Source organism: Sus scrofa, chromosome X (genome assembly GCF_054392235.1).
Source record: "Sus scrofa isolate SSC_HxYL_T2T_F1_AM1 chromosome X, Sscrofa_HxYL_maternal_Yorkshire_Landrace_v2.0, whole genome shotgun sequence".
In the NCBI taxonomy this organism is placed as follows: domain Eukaryota; kingdom Metazoa; phylum Chordata; class Mammalia; order Artiodactyla; family Suidae; genus Sus; species Sus scrofa.
Genome location: NC_139401.1, coordinates 17,589,175 through 17,605,806, shown reverse-complemented (window position 1 = coordinate 17,605,806; position 16,632 = coordinate 17,589,175). Strand labels below are relative to the sequence as shown.

Genomic DNA, 16,632 nt, shown 5'->3' with positions numbered 1-16,632 from the left:
CCCTGAAGTCTGAATTAACGTGCAGAGGACTGAGGCTGGCGACCTTGAGGACCTATCACAGTACAGTTACCTCAAGCTTTAAATGGGCTGTAAATCTCCGCCTTTACTCTCTGGCATGCTTCTTAGGAGGCCCGCTGTCGCTGCCAATGTGTGCAACATGAGACCTTCTTGCCAGGGGTGCTCAAGGTGGCAGGGGGGCATCGCACGCAACTTATTTGGAAACCACTCCATCTAACGCTGCTGCCTTCCATTCTCAGGACCATGCTGGCTTCCATTTTATTCTCTATTTTTGACGCTTTGACAACCTTGGGCCCTCGATGACCCTGGAGGGCCTGCCTCTCCCAGGGCTAGCTTACTCCGAGGGATACTCGACAGCTCCCCCGGGAGTCTGCCTCTCACACGCAAGCTGGCCAATCCACAGCCCCGACTCCCAACCGCCTCCTTTATGGAGCCCTTGCTCACCAGGCCACTTTCCACCTGCCCCAACCAGCCCAGGTCAACGAGGGCCAGTCCCTGCACCCCGGAGCCCGCTGAAATGATCAAATAGCCAATCCCAAATCTGCTTAGTCTGTCCCACCATCCTTTCCCACAGTCTCCCCATCCCTCCCTTCCCTGGACCAACCCTGGTGCTTCCCCATATGCCCCCCGCCACCTCCTGCCCCACAGCATGGAATGCTCCCTCCTCTTGGGATCTGTGAGTAACAGCTACCTTTCCAAAAGCAATCCTCTCCGGATATGCTGGCCTCATCAAATCCCAATAATAGCTCAGTGCCAAGCAAAGGGGGGAGAGTAAGCACGTAAGCCAAGACCTGGTGTCACCAAGGCAAGTTAGTTCTTTCAAATGGGAGGTGGTTGTTCAAACCCTTTCTGTTGGAAGGATGAGGACTGGGAACACATGAAGTACAAAGGACATGTTCAAGGGCACCTGTTTCAAACTGGTTTTTAAAATAAAAATGTCCTGATTAGTGGGGCTCGGGGATTCCATCATGTGAACAGTCCTACATGGCCAATTTTAAGCTACCGACATGAGAACAGATACACACAATCAGCTCTCGCAAGCTTTCCATGTTAGCTCGGGCACATGGATGCAGAATTTGAACCCAGCTCAGTGTAGCTCCAAAGCCTATATTCTTAGCCACTATTCTAAAGAGCTGTATACTCAAATAACTACAGAGTCTCACTAGATGAGACTCTGGAGGTACATTTAAAGCAGTGCTTGGAGTGGTGGTGACTTTTAGAACGATAGTTAATTTACAATATTATATTAGTTTCAGGTGAACAGCATAGGGATTCAGTATTTTTATAAATTATACTCCATTAAGTTATAAAATAATAACTATATTTCCCTGTGCTATACAATATATCTTTGTTGCTTATCTATTTTATACATGGGGGTTTGTATCTCTCAGCCCCCTAGCCCAACTTGTCCCCCCCCTTCCCTCTCTCCACGAGTAAATACTAGTTTGTGTTCTCTATCTATGAGTTGATTTCCTTTTGCTATATATATCTCTTTGTTTTATTTTTCAGATTCCACATATAAGCGATATCATACACTACTTGTCTTTCTCTGACTGACTTATTTCACTAAACATAGTGCCCTCAGGGTTAATCCTCGTTGTTGCAAATGGCAACATTCCATTGTGTTTTTATGGCTGGATAGTGTATGTGCGTGCACACACACACACATACACCACCTTTTCTTCATCCATTCATCTGATGATGGACAAGTGGGTTGTTTCCATATCTTGGCTATTGAAAATAATGTGGCTGTGAACATTGGGGTACACATATCTTTTCGAATTAGTGGACTTTGATCCTGGATAACTCTCTGGCTATAGTCATCACATCAGCCTTGGATAATGAACTTGAAGAGAGGAAAATGCTGGCTGATTTGACAACAAGGGACATAAAGGATGCTGAGTTACTATGACGAGGGCATCAGCTGCATAGAGACATCCCTCCTGGTCCCTTGTCACCCTTTCTTTCTCTTAGAAGGATGTGTCAGGAAGGATCATTTCAGCTGAACTCTATGGTGCCCTGAGGCGCATGCTCCAGAGTCTTGCCCCTGGGTGGTATCAAGCTTCCTGCTTCCAGCTTCAGCAGAAAACTCAACCTCCTTTCTCCCATGTGATTTTCAAAGAAACCAAGAACATCACCACGATGTTCAATATGTGAGTTGCCCACTCTAAAATTCTGATAGATCAATTGACGTTCCCAGATCAGTTCTAAGCATTATCCAGAATTCGTCTGCAATTTCCCACGGTGCTTCTGATTCCACAGAATGCCTTGTAACTATTCCCTTTCCCGAACACTGGCATCTAATTTTCTTGACATAATTATGCGCTAAATACCAGTTATATGCTAGTGAATATTTAAAACTGACTTTCAGGAGGACAAAAAAAAAAGCCCTGACTTGTAGTGTTTGCTCATTCCCATGGTGTAAATACTCACACCTTGGCTAGATTTCCAGCTACCAACTTTATGTCACTGAATGCCAAGTTACTAAGACATGTGTATGATTGGCTCTTGTGAACCGGTACAAGCAGGCTCCAGCACACCACAGCCCAGGACCCAGCACTCAAACATGTTATGTAAAACTCATCCTTTAATAGTTCTCAGAATACCAAAAACTCATGATGAATAACAAGTGATTAAGGGTATTTGAGACCCAGCTAGGCAGCGAGATCTTGGGAGCTGATAGCATTGTACCTCTTCTGTTCAAAGCTAACTGCTAGGGCAGCAAATGCAGAGATCAGGCAAAAAAGACAGGGCATCCATCACAGTCATTAAAGCTGTATACAGAAGGGACAAAGCCCTCATTCTGCTACACAGCACTCCAGCACTTTATATCTGGCAAGTATTCTCCCCTGGTTTATTCCTCAAAATAAGTGTAAGGCTCATGCCTCCAGCTTCCCCAGTGCCTCTGAGGTGAACATCAGCTGGGGAATGCATTAGCTTGGGGTATGTGTTTTGGGGCCTTGGTATTATCTTATTTCCCTTTGATCATATTTATTATTTATTTACTTCACCCTATGTTAGATGTTTTCCTGTCGACTTCGTCAAAGCTGTTCGAGGATATCAATAAATGAACAAATTGATAAAACTTAAGTGAGTGAATGAATGCAATTCAAACACTTAGTAAACTGCATGCCAGCTGTTTTTAGGACCAACAACAGTCCATCCACCACACACCCCTGCTCTCAGAGTCAACCTCAATGGCATTCACCTCCTCTTGATCTCTTAAGAGGGTCCCAGATAAACAAAGAGCGCTAACAGTCTTCATCATCTGGATGGTAACGAGAATAGCAACCACAGCTTGTCTACCATGTGACAGATATTTGACCTTTGTTACAGGAGAAAACACTGATGATGTAATAAGAAAAGTCATAGCTTCTTTCCTATAGATTTACTTGAGTGAGAGAAAAAGGACAGAGGTGGGAAGAAATGGGAAACAGACAAAATACAAGCACACATATAGGTAGGATACTGAAGACAGTCTGGGAGAGTTTGGGAACTGAGAGGAACTGAGGGCATGGAGACAAAGAACCTTCCCAGATGCTTAGGTGTGTCTGAGAGAGGAAGGAGGCAGGTTTGGGGAGTGAGTGTGTATGTTTTGAGAACTACTGCTGTGAGTGATGTACTGGATCTTCTTTAACACCCTGAGAAACAATAAGAATTACATTTCATCACTTCTAGGTGCTAGATATTTTTTACTGTGATGATATAACAAGACTTGACCATGTGGAACTCCAGTTGTACTGGGGGTAAAACATTATTTCTGTTTCTTAAAACAGTTCTTCAAGGTAGATTTTTTTTTTGGCCTTTTTTTTTTTTTTTTTTGGCTTTTTGGCTTTTAAGTCTGCACCTGTGGCATATGGAGGTTCCCAGGCTAGAGGTCTAATAGGAGCTGTAGCCGCCGGACTACACCACAGCCATAGCAATGCAGGATCCGAGCTGCATCTGTGACCTACACCACAGCTCACGGCAACGCCAGATCCTTAACCCACTGAGCGAGGCCAGGGATCAAACCTGCAACCTCATGGTTCCTAGTTGGATTCGTTTCCGCTGTGCCATGATGGGAGCTCCCAAGGTAGAAATTTTTATTTCCATTTTATGGATGGTGGAACAGAGGCTCAGAGAGAATAAGCAACTATTCCAAGACCACACAAACTGCTAAGTGACTGAGCCAAGATGCAGTCTCCTACTAGGAAAATTATAATAATGTTGAAAACAATAAGAGTAGTAATATTCTGTTTTCAGAATATTCAAAACAAAACATCATTGAGAAGACATTTGTATACAAATGACGAGCGAACAACATCCATGATTAGTAAAAGAGTTTAGGTGGGTTGGCTGATGGAACTACTCAAAGGAGTCCACAAAGTTCTCAGAGGTTCTCCTGGACTAGGGAGTAAAAGAGCTGAACACGGACACCTGCATGCTCATTCCCCCTAATGGGGGGTATGCCACTCCAGGAAGTAAGCTGTGGCAGAGACTTTTCATAATATCCCACTACCTATTCTCCAGCATGAGGCTTCTCAAAAAAAAGATGATCTCTGGCACTTCGGGGGAGGGTAGCAGTGAATCACCTTCTGGTGCATGCAGTCTCAGTGGAAGCTGTGCGCCCCAATTCATGAGGTCTATCTTTGCAGGGAAGAGGCATGCTGTCACCTTCCCCCTTTGTCCTCCCATCCTTTAGTCTGGGATGCGGATGTAGTGCTCAGCCATCCTGGTCCACCAGGACGGGAGCATCCCTCTGGGAGTGACAGAGCACCTGGTGGTCAGATCCTGGGTCTCTGACTACTTTACAAGGGAGAAGGAAACTTCTACCTTGTCCACACCACTCTTAGATGGGGGTCTTGTTAGAGCAACCAAAACTTCCTTTTACTCTGACAACCCAGTAACTCCACTTCCAGGTATATACCAAAGGGAAGGAGGGCAAAAGACAAGCACAAGAACATTCACAGCAGCTTTGCTCTTGATAGTCAAAAGCAAGACCCAACCCACACATCATCCATCAATGGAGAAATGGATAAATCACTTGTGGTATGTTCATATAACAGAATACTGCACAGCAATTAAATTAAGGACTGACCCACACGACAGCATGAATGATTCTTATGGACACAATATTGTAAAATACATTTTGTGTGATGCCATTTATATGACATTCAAGAACAGGCAAAACTAATCTTTGGTGACAGATGTCAGAAGAGTTACCTCCGGGTGGGATATATGGACTGGCGGGGGACAAAAAGAAGCTCCTGCGAGTGCTGACAATGTTCTGTATCTTGATCTGGTGGTAGTTACACAGAGCTGTGGTTATAGCTATAGTTATATATGCATCTATGTAATATTTTTTAAATGTGCTCTCTTAAATTCTTTTTTTCCATGTGTTTTCCTTCTAAACAAAATGGAATAAATTCTATGTTGAGGAAAAGCATGTGTACACATGTGCGCGCGCGCACACACACACACACACACATACACCCTTGGAACAGAAAGTTCAAATACCATGGAAAACATACTCTTCTCACTACAAATAGCTGCACCATCAGCCACACAAAGAAGAAATTAACTTGTGGCTGCGTGTTAAAAGAAAAAAATAATACATTACTTCCAAAACCCAGAGAACACAGTATGTCTCTCAGGAAACAAAGTTTCCATGGATCCAAGACCATGAGTCAAGGGGAGAAGAAAAAAAGTCATGTCAGAAGCGGCCAAGTTTGTCTTTCCTTCCTCAAATGTCAGTGCCCACTAACCACTAAATCACTCCCACGGCTTATTAGAGTAAATGTCACGGAAAGTCACAGACACCACCTTATTCACGAAATGCACTTGAAGAGCTTTCTGGGGGAGAATTTTTAATCGAATGGGAGGTTTGCATTGCAGCAAGAGGGTTCTAACCCACGTCAGGCAGGAGGGCATTCCGAACACGGGATGGGTGTTGGATGAGATGTTTTCATTCTCAGGCTGCACTCAAAATAGGAAAAATGTGATGTGTAAACCTCAAGCCAACTTCCTCGCAACGTGCTCTCCTGTCTCAGCCGGCATTCAGGAACCCACAAGAGGCTATGGCGCCACATGCTCAGGAGGCACACGTCTTCCTGGCCCATCCGTTTTGCTCCATGGTAGAGGGTACATATTCAAAACCATACATGTGATCAATGCAGTCATGGTGCATTTTTAAGCTAAGACTTCCAAGTAATTCTGAACTTGAAAACGTGCCCCCCAAACCATCAAGGTATTCATTCTCTTTTCTCTACCACCAGGAGCATTTCAGTGGAACAGTTCAGCGAGTACTATCTAGAGCTGCACAGTCTGCCGTGGTATTCAGCTTCAATGTAAATTAATTAAAATTTTAAATAAAATCAAGGCAAATTAAACATCCAGTTCCTCACCTGTCCTAACCACATGTTAAGTGCCATATGTGACACCGCAGCTCTGGGACATTTCTGTTACCACACAATGTTCAACTGGACGGCCAGAGTCTAGATTACAAAAACTTGGTTAATGCACAGAGATGCTTCAAGATCTTTCCCTCACAGCTTGAGAAGAAGGGAGGAAGATCTCAGGTATCAGATGGACTATTGTAGAAACTGACCTCAATTCCACGGTCACATTCACTGAAAGTCTACCGGGTTCTAGGTGATGGGAGGAAAGTCAAAGAGACAGCTATAAGGCTTGGCTTCAAGAACTATATCCATCTGGAGTTCCCGTCGTCACTTAGCAGAAACGAATCTGACTAGCATCCATGAGGATGCAGGTTCAATCCCCGGCCTCACTCAGAGGGTTAAGGATCCGGTATTGCTGTGAGCTGTGGTGTAGGCCGGCAGCTACAGCTCTGATTTGACCCCTAGCCTGGGAACCTCCATATGCCGTGGGTGCAGCCCTAAAAAGATTTAAAAAAAGAAAAAAGAAATATATCCATCAATGATTTTAATACAAGAACATGGTGTCGGACCTTTTGTCAACACCACATTCAGAACACCGCTCTCCACACAACCCACAGGGCAACCCCGAAAAACTTCATTCTCAAGTGAAGCCCATCCATTAGTAAAAGGAGGTAGAAAATAAATATTAATAACTGGCACGGAACTCCTCTTGGGGGTGAGGGGTTAGGGTTGGGGGTCCTGATTTTGGTGCCCTTAGAAAGCAGTGGAAGCGAAAGGGTGGTTCAGTGCAAAGTGGTCAAGGGCAAAGTTATAGAAGTTCGGGCAAGGTGTTCTTCACGACACAAGGGGTGGATGTTTGTTCTCCAGAAAGAAGGAGGCCTGGAAGCGGCAGCAATGAGAAGGGAAGAAGGAAGCTGACCGAAGGACAGGTAACAGGGCTAAAATGAGCAAAGCAGTCACGTGGAAATGCTTTTTCCAAGGAGTCCCACCCGTCTCGAATTGGCATATGCATACCCACTGCCGTAAGTGGTCACCATGGTCTACGATAGACATGGCACATCTTTCTGGACCTTCCATTTTACTCCATCATATGAGGCAAGGTGGCCCGAGGATATGTGAAGAACAGGGATATTGGAAGATCGACATAACGTTGTTTGCCATGGTAGACTCTTCGCCAAAATGGTCATGACAGTTTCCCTTTCCTTAGCCACACCCCTATACAAAATGACCCTGCAGCTGCGCCCATCAAGAGGTAAGACTCTTTTCCCTTCCCTTGAATCTATGCTTATTTTTTCACTTGTTTTAGCAACAAAATGCAGTAGAACGTGCATCGTGCCACAGGTGAGCTTCGAGAAATCTGTTCCAACTCTCGATTGTTATTCATTTATTATGGAGTACAATGGAAGGTCCACGACGATGTGTTTCCTGATGGGCCTCCCTGCTTCCCTCCACCCCTGCCCTGCCTTGATATGTCCTCAACACGGCAACATAAACCAAAACACGTCCTTTCTTTCCTAAAAGCTCTTCAATGGCTCCCCACTTCATGGTGAGTAAAAGGCAGAGGACCTATGATCCCTGACCCACAAGGACCTTCGTGACCTGCAGTGAAGCACCCCGAAAAGCTATATGATGTATGTATTTTGTTTATGTTGATCTCTTCATCGTCTCCTCTACCCCCTAGACCATAAGTTCTATGATGGCAGAGATTTGCATGCATTTTGTTTATTGGTGTATCCTCAACGCTCAGGATAGTGGCAGAAACAGAGGAGCAGCTCAAGAAATGTTTGTTGAATGAAAGCACACATGCATGCACGAATGAATGAATGAATGAAACCTAGCTATTGCGGCAGACTCTGCCAGCACTCCACTCATGTCCCTCAGGCCTTCCGGGTAAGTGCAAGGAGATTTCCAAGTGCCAGTGCCTCCATCTCTGAGCCTGAGGGCCGATCTTCCTGAACCAATACAGTGCTAGGCCACGCCGCCCATGCACAACAAGGTGGGCTGGAAATGCTAGGGAACTAACGTCCCCAGGAGGAGCCCCCAGCCAATGACTCAGGAGGTTGGGGTATAAATACTCCAGTTAATCCTCCAGTTCTGTCGCCTCTTGGGTGGAAGAATTCTCCTGCAGGACTAAGCTGGATAATGCCCTTTGCTTGCTTTCTCCCTTCCCTGTCCCACAGCCTCATGAGCTACGAGGGTTCCCAAGTACCCCCAGGAAACTATCTATGCTTAGCTCTCTGTCTCGAGTTTATTTCTGGGAGACCCGAAGCCAAGACAGCTGAGAAGCCTGGCTGACGGCACCCCGAGTGACTGTTTTCTGAGCCCCCACTATGTGCCAGACCCACATGGCGAGCCCAGCAGACGTCTCATTGCTGCCTGATGAGTGGCGCAGAGGAAGACTTGGGAAACTGCTAAGTTATAAACTGTATGAACCTCCTCACCACATGTCACCTGCCAGGAGGAGAGGAGAGAGAAGGATTCAAAAGTCCGTCATGGCTTTCCTCAACAGCTGTCCCAGAGCCCCAGTGACATGTACCAGCCCACGTCTAAAATTAGATAAACAAAGGCTGCCCTGCTGCTGCTTTAGACGACTGATAAAGTACAGTATTCATCCTGCGGCCTAACCCAACTCATCCAAGCATCCTGAATCTAAAACCTGTGATCCTTCCCTGCCAATCCCCCCACTCCGCTTCCTGGTCCCCACTCTTCCCTACTCCCATCCTTCCTAGAGTCATTCCCTCTGGTGGATAAATCAGAGCTCCGAATGCTCTTGTGATGTTGTAACACGCTGGCAACGGACATGACATGTAGCAGGGGAGGGCAGAGGAGCCCCTAAATCAGAAATAATGAGATTTCTCTCTCAGAGGCAGAGTGAAATGAGAGGCAAAGAGCAAGGCGGCCGGAGATAGGAAAGAGACCAAAGGGGCGAGGGGAGGCGGGGGAAAAAGAGGTAGCTGGGGGCAGCTTTGGCCCGGTGTGCGCCAAGACACTCTTAGAGGTGTGCGTGAGTCAGACTGTGTGCACTCCCGTGTGAGCGCAGACACAGGTGACAGGCACAGTTGTTAAATTACAGATAAGGGGCAGGAGAAGCAGAAGAGGCCTGTGGGAAATGCTCCTGTCTGATGAGCACAGGCTACTGGGCACCTCTGAGTCGGCAGCGTTTACAAATAGGCAGGGGCGATTCTTGGGAAGCAGCGCCACAATGTAAACTTGGCTTAAAAGACAAAACGGAAAATAGGAAACAGAACTACTAGATGGATGGACAGACAGACGCCCAGAGAAAAATCAGAATGAAGCGCTCAGGGATCAAGTGGCTGCTAAGCTCTGATTTTCACTGCAGCCACCGCAGGTCACTTTCTGGAGGAAGTGGGGGGTGGGACCTGCTCTCTTTCTTGACCTGTCATCAGAGAGTGACATTAGCTCTCCGTGCAGCTGCAGCCAGCGGAATCAATACTAGTTCACACTGAGAGTCCTGACTTCTTCCTAAATTGATCTGGGCAGGGTGCCTGCTCTGGGATCAGTTTCCTCCTGCCCCACGTTTCTGATCGGCTGCTGGGCTGTGGCTCCAGCTGGACTCAGCAGTTAGGAGGAGGAGCACACGGCTGTGTGCAGACCCTGCGGGACTTCTGAATGGTGAGTGAGGCACATGGATTGACCCTTCTCTTTTCCCTCTCCCTTCTCTCCCTTTCTCCCCATCTCTCCGTCTTCCTGTGTTCTAGAATCGACAGTTCATCCCAGGGAAGCAAGAAGAGGGATACGAGCAGATACAAACTCTATTCCTCATTTTCAGGCACAGGGAAGTCTAAGATGCCCAGGTCTAAGATGATGGCACCTGAAAGGTTTTGTGTGCTGTCAGATTCTGGCTGGGGGCTGATGGTGAGAGCGAGACTGCGATGTCACGGCAGATGCTGCGTGTGCTGCCCAGACACCCCACTGTGGATGGAGGTACTCCTTCGCCAGCGGCTGCTGGAAGTGTGGGCTGCTGAGGGCTCCCAGCTGTCTTCCCCTCTGGGACTTGTCTGCTGTGGAAGGGAGCTGCCTGACTCAAGGTTCATTCAGTTCCGTCCCCAGCAGCTGCCCGCACCCAAAGACTGGTCAACTGGAGGACACGAAGGCCCAACTTCCCCACCTCAATTTGGGGCAACTCTTAAGGGCCAACGTACCTCCAGTACAGAGGTCTCCACTGTGCTGCAGGGCTGCCCAATTCCTCCTCCTGCTCTTTCCCTTACTCCCCTCGAGCCTGTGCTGCTCCCACGGGCACCCTCGGTAAGCTTCCTGAACAAAACCCTCCCTCTCAGGGTCTGTCTAGGGAACTCAACCTAAGAGGGCTGTTAGGAAGAAGCACAGTGTCCTGAAACCACTTCCCAACTAGATTCTTCACTGAGCTTAAGGCTTAAACAGAACACATCAGAATTCAGCAAAACCTAGCTTTCTCCGCACCCTGAGATTTGCACCAGATAAATCACCTAGGGGTTGGGTTCGGGGAAAAGAAGAACAGAGCAGGGCAAACTTTCAGTTCCACATGAGGCGAGCGGGTATACCATTTTCCTTAGATTCCAATGCCTTGCAGTCTTCAGTGGCAAACCTCGCCTTAACCACCAAATGTGGTGCCCAAAGCACTATTCCAGTGAACTAGAATACAAGCCACATGTGTAACTTCGGTTTTTCCAGTAGCCATATTTTACTTTTTCATTAAAAAATTTTAGGAAAGTGTAGTTGATTTACAATTGATTTACAATTCTGTGCCAATTTCTGCTCTACAGGCATACATACATACACATTCCCTTTCTTGTATTATCTTTCATCATGGTTTATCCCAAGGGTCCAGTAGCCATATATCAAAAAGTCAAGAGAACAAAAAGTAAGAGAATCAGGTGAAATAAAGTTTAATGGTATTTTATTTAACTCAGCATATCTGAAATGTTATCATTCCAACATGTGATCAATGTAAAAAATTACTAATGAGATCTTTTACACTCTCTTTGTCATACTAAGTCTTTGAAATCCCATGTGTTTTTCACACCTCTAAAGCGCATCTCAATTTGGGTGATAAATTTTCATCAGAACTAGTTGATCTCGGAGTTCCCGTCGTGGCGCAGTGGTTAACGAATCCGACTAGGAACCATGAGGTCGAGGGTTCGGTCCCTGCCCTTGCTCAGTGGGTTAACGATCCAGCGTTGCCGTGAGCTGTGGTGTAGGTTGCAGACGCGGCTCGGATCCCGCGTTGCTGTGGCTCTGGCGTAGGCCGGTGGCTACAGCTCCGATTCAACCCCTAGCCTGGGAACCTCCATATGCCGCGGAAGCAGCCCAAGAGATAGCAACAACAACAACAACAACAACAAAAAAAGACAAAAAGAACTAGTTGATCTCTATTTCAATCTCATGAAATAGACCTGTGGAAAAGTAGATTCACAATCCCAAAATTGCTGCAAACGTATAGAAACTTTTCCAATAAGTGAAGTGAGTATCTTATCAGTCTTTCAATTTAATTAAAATGCCATAATATTTAAAATTCAGCTCTTCAATCACACTAGCCACATTTCGAGCAATCGATAGCCACCAGTGGCTAGAGGCTGCCATATTGGACAGCAAAGCCTTAGAGGTTCTTCTTCTTCTTTTTAATTGGGGTGGTTAGGTTTTGTTTTTGTTTTTTAATTTTTTTTTCCTTTTTGGCCGCCCTGCAGCAGATGGAGTTCCCGGGCCAGGGATCGGATCTGAGCCACAGTTGTGGCAAGGCCAGATCCTTAACCCACTGTGCTGGGCCTGGGATTGAACCTGCATCCTGGAGCCCCAAAGACACCGCTGGTCCCGTTGCACCCCAGCAGGAACTCCAGCCTTAGAGTTCGTGATCAATGAATATTCTAGGTCAGTAAAAACTGGTTATTTAGCTGAGCAAAAAGCAATCAGGTTAGGAGTTCCTGCCCTGGCACAGTGAGTTAGGAATCTAACTGTAGTGGCTCAGGTTGCTGCGCAGGTGTGGGTTTGACCACCAGCCCCATGCATTGGGTTAAAGGATACTGGGTTAAAGGATCCAGTGTTGCCACAGCTGTGGCAAAGGTAGGGTTCAATCCCTGGCCCGGGACTAAATGTGGCCATAAAATTTAAAAAAAAAATAAAAATGCTTTAAAAAAAAGTGGGGTTTTTTGTTTTTGTTTTTAAAAAGCACAGGTCACTCTTCTCAGATGGGAAGAAAAGTCATGCCTCTCAGTGATCTGGCTGGCTTGTATACATCAAAGAGAAATCTTCAGTATAAAGGGGCCACTGTTCAAGAACGCTACACTTAATTCTCTGTGGGCTCTTTAAAAAGACTTCCATCTACCAGCACTTATTCTTTCACACCACTTAGTAAGTTGGGTTCTCATTGTCCTCCTGGTATCTGTCAAGATTTTACTGGCACCGTCATGCCTTCCTGGCCTGGCTTGATATTCTTGATATTCTGTGGCAAATAACTCATGTTTGTTTATGTTGAAACTTTTCACTCTCTGCATATCATTGGAAAATGTGAATCTTCCTTACTTGAACTTGTACTTAGTACACTCTGTTCCTCTGACACCTTTGAAAAAGTAGAACCTTTTCTTCCTGCTAGAGCTGCTGTCTGGGGCTCGGATTCCATTTGCGAAAAGCAAACACTGCCTTAGCATCCCACAGTGAGGGACCGAGTGGTGCAAACAGCTCTGCATAGAGTGGTACCCCAGCCCACAGGATTGGCGAACCTGGATTCCAAAGAATCCAGACTGACTCCAGCTGGACTCGACAAAGTACCCTGCCTGGGTCTCTGATGGTCCAGACCTTGGACCCAAAGGCCTTTGTACGGAGGAACTACAGGGAACATTTCTGGTAGTCACAGTTGGACGGTACCCGGGAATAACCACTGACTTTTGACCTGTCCGGATATGTGGAAAGCTGTCCTGCCTTGCAGAGAATGTCTTTCTTGCATTTGGAATCGAAGGGGGTTCCAGCTGGAAGGAACGTGAGAAATCAACTCATCTCTCACTGTGGACCTCAAGGGCGTGAGCCTGCAAAGGGGGGTTTGGTGCCATTTTCATCTTTAGGACGTCAACACAGACCCACCCTCCCGTTCTCCTCAACAGCCCAAGTGCGTCTGTCTGCCTTGTAGCTCTGGCTCCCACTCTTGCTCGTCTTCACCTCTCTCTCTCCCTCTTTGACTTCCTCTTTACTTCGTGCCCCCAATTTCCCTTCGAGTCAGAGGTGATCCCTCCCCAAGATGCAGAATCCTTGGTGCTTTCCCTGACCCCCTTCCACGTACCAACTGAGTAAGTACCTTCATCTTAACACACGTGTACACAGTATCGGGAGACTCCCTGGGAAAATCAAATCTCTCAGAGGGCAAACCAAAGCCAGAATGATACACAAGAATCTCCGAACAAATTTACGACTGCTTCTCCACCGCTTTGAGGCAGGGTTCATCAGATGACATTTTTTGCTGTGACACCATTCAGTGTTCTCTGGCCTGAGATTTCACCACAGAGGTTAAGGGCTTTAACTAGATATTAAAGGGCTTCAATCCCTTCCTGGCCCCCCAAGCACACATCTCAATGCCTGAGGGTCCATGCACAGGATTCTCCTTGTCCACCATGGTTTTACTTCCTACTGGCTCATATATGCACTGAGAGAAGCAAGCATCGCTTGGCAATGCGCCTTCTTACAGTTTGATCCTGACTCTGCTAATTTCCTAATTATAGAGACAGATTTTCCGTCTTGTTACTCTAATATAGTTAGACTTCACTTAGACCCAGAGAAAAGAGCCTCACAATGTGGTTTGAACTTTTTCCGTCTAGCGTAACCTTCATCTCCCCATAGTTCTCATTACAACAGTAAAATAACATAGGTAATGCTGCAAACAAAAGAAGACATTTGTTCAAAGGGAATTAACAAATGATACTGTAATAGCAATCACACTCACAAGGTTAGAAACGAGTCCATGGCAAATAAAATGTTTAAAAATAGCTTGGTTTAAATGATAACTGGATAATCTGTTCCTTTTGAAAAATCTAAGTGTTGCTCTTTTCCACTCCAGTGGCTCGTGTAAAACCGGGAGGGCAGGAGGCGAGGCCCAAACCACGGACTCCCGGACATGGAAGTTCAAGGTCTAACCGAGTCAGCAGGTTTCATCACAGTTGTGGTTGGCTATGGTCTCAGCATTCAAACAATCTTTAATGTGCGGAGATAAAACAGACATATACAAACCAAAGTAAATAAATACAGAGCTGAACAAGAAGAAAGGCAGGGAATGAAAGGCTCAACCAAACCAAAAGCTGGTTCTTTGAAAAGCCTAATGAAAAGATAAACCTCTGGCAAGAATAATCAAGACAAAAAGAAAGAACACAAAAATAAATAACATTGGAAACGTAAAAGGATACAGCACATGAGTTTCCCCCATTTACTATCAGTTCCAGCTACCCTCTTTGGGTACCAGTTTTTTGAATTTTAAAGCCAGTTTCGTTCATTCATTCAATATTTATCGATGTGCCATAGATACACAATGATCAAAAAGCCCCCAGTCCATGTGAAGCCTACGCTGTCTGCCAACTGATAGAAAACAAAGCAAGTCAACAGATCACATGCCAGGTGGCAGAAGCACCTGGAGGAAAAGCAAAGCAGGTCAGGAAGGGGAAAGTGATGAAGAGTTAATTTTATGTAGGGAGGTCAGAAAAGGGCTCTTCATTCAGTGACTTTGAGCAGAGCCCTGGAGGAAAGGCAAGAGCAAACCACGAGAACACATGGGAAAGAGAATTCCAGTGGGCGGGGGCGGGGGGACAGCAAGTACAAAGGTCCTGAGGCACACTTAGGAGGCCAGTGTGGTTCCAGAGGAGTGAGGGGCTGGGGGAGCTGAGAACGGAGAAGGACAAAATAAGGGCCAGCACATTGACTACGCTGATCTCCCGGCTGTGCAGCACTATCGCGGAGCACCGCGCCTGTAGAAGGGCAAATACAAAGGCTTCGATTCTGCTCTGAAATGGACTTAGAAAGGGGAAAAAAAGAGGGGAGGGGCTTCGTTTTTCTTCGGGCCTGTCTCTATCACAGCAGGGCTCCTTGGGCAATAGCTTTACCAGAGAAATCAAACTGTGAACCAAAAGACTCAAGCACGGTCGCCATCATGCACCACACAGGCCCTTGACAGTCGCTGGGAGATTTGCGAAATGGGCTGCGTGTGGGAGCAGAACATTCTGGTTTGGATAATTAAGGAGAGGAGTCCTGGAGTCCGACTGCCTGGGTTCAGTTCTCTTTCAGATGTGTATCCTTAGGAATGTCACCTAACCGCTTTACCCTTTGGTGTCCTCAGCTGTAAAACCGGCCTAAGGACACAGCTGCCTTGCAGGCCTATGTGAGGCTGGAGTGAAGGAACACGCATAACGTGCCAGCACCGCCCAGGCGCACCAGCCCTCCCGAGGCTGCCAGGGAGGCCTGTTTTTGCCTCTCTGAACCAAAATCAGCTGTTTCCAAACTCCTTTTTTAAAAGAACCATAGAACTCTTTCTCAAGACAAAATATTGTACGGAATTCAATGCTGTCCATGAGCCAGAAAAAAAAGGGCATTGCTCTGGTTGAAGGCAGAGAACCCAGGGCCCCAGCCAAACCCCCCTCCCCTTGGTGAAGCTCCTGAGCTCTAGAGTTTGGGCTGGGACCAGAAAAATAGCAGCCAGGTATGCGCTCTGGGAGGGCCTTATCCGGTCCTAAACTCCTTCACCTATAGAAGATGGCAGGGGGTGACAAAACAAGATTTCTGGCTAAATAATCTCTCTCGAATGATCCAGAATTTCCTCCCTTGGAAATTCTCCCCCCCCCCCATATATATGTATACGTATATATGTATATGTATGTGTGTGTGTATATATCTCCAAAAGAAATACAAACACATATTCACCAAAAGTCATGTACAAGAACGTTCAAAGATGTACAGTTAGGAATAGGCTTCAACCAGGCAAGACCCAGATGCTCATGGACAACCGGCTGGCTAAGTAAATGCATCGCAGCCTAGTGACATGATGAGGGCCACCGAGTGGCGTGGTGAATGACCTCTGCTCTACTCCACGACAGGGTTGAATGCCACAAACACAAGTTGGGCAGAAAAGGCCAGCTACAAAAGGGCACATACTGGATGATTCCAAATACATAAAGCATGGAAATAAGCGAAATTAATCTATGGTGTTCGAAGTCAGAATCATGGTTCTTCCGGGTGTGGAGGCAGGGGTGGGGGGTGTGTATCCAGAGACAAG

General features: G+C 46.4%; 1 protein-coding gene and 1 long non-coding RNA gene across 6 annotated transcripts in view; one reads left to right on the top strand and one right to left on the bottom strand.

Moving 5' to 3' along the window:
• NHS (NHS actin remodeling regulator) overlaps window positions 1-16,632 on the bottom strand; it is a 490,359-nt gene that overhangs the window by 244,768 nt on the left and 228,959 nt on the right. The window lies entirely within an intron of this gene.
• LOC146394494 (uncharacterized) lies at window positions 2,211-11,676 on the top strand. Of its 2 annotated transcripts, none has more exons than XR_014835792.1 (2): window positions 2,211-3,880; window positions 6,891-10,658. It is a non-coding gene; the product is annotated as an uncharacterized LOC146394494 (long non-coding RNA). The 2 variants fall into 2 exon arrangements; XR_014835793.1 differs by having other exon boundaries at window positions 3,809-3,880; window positions 7,067-11,676.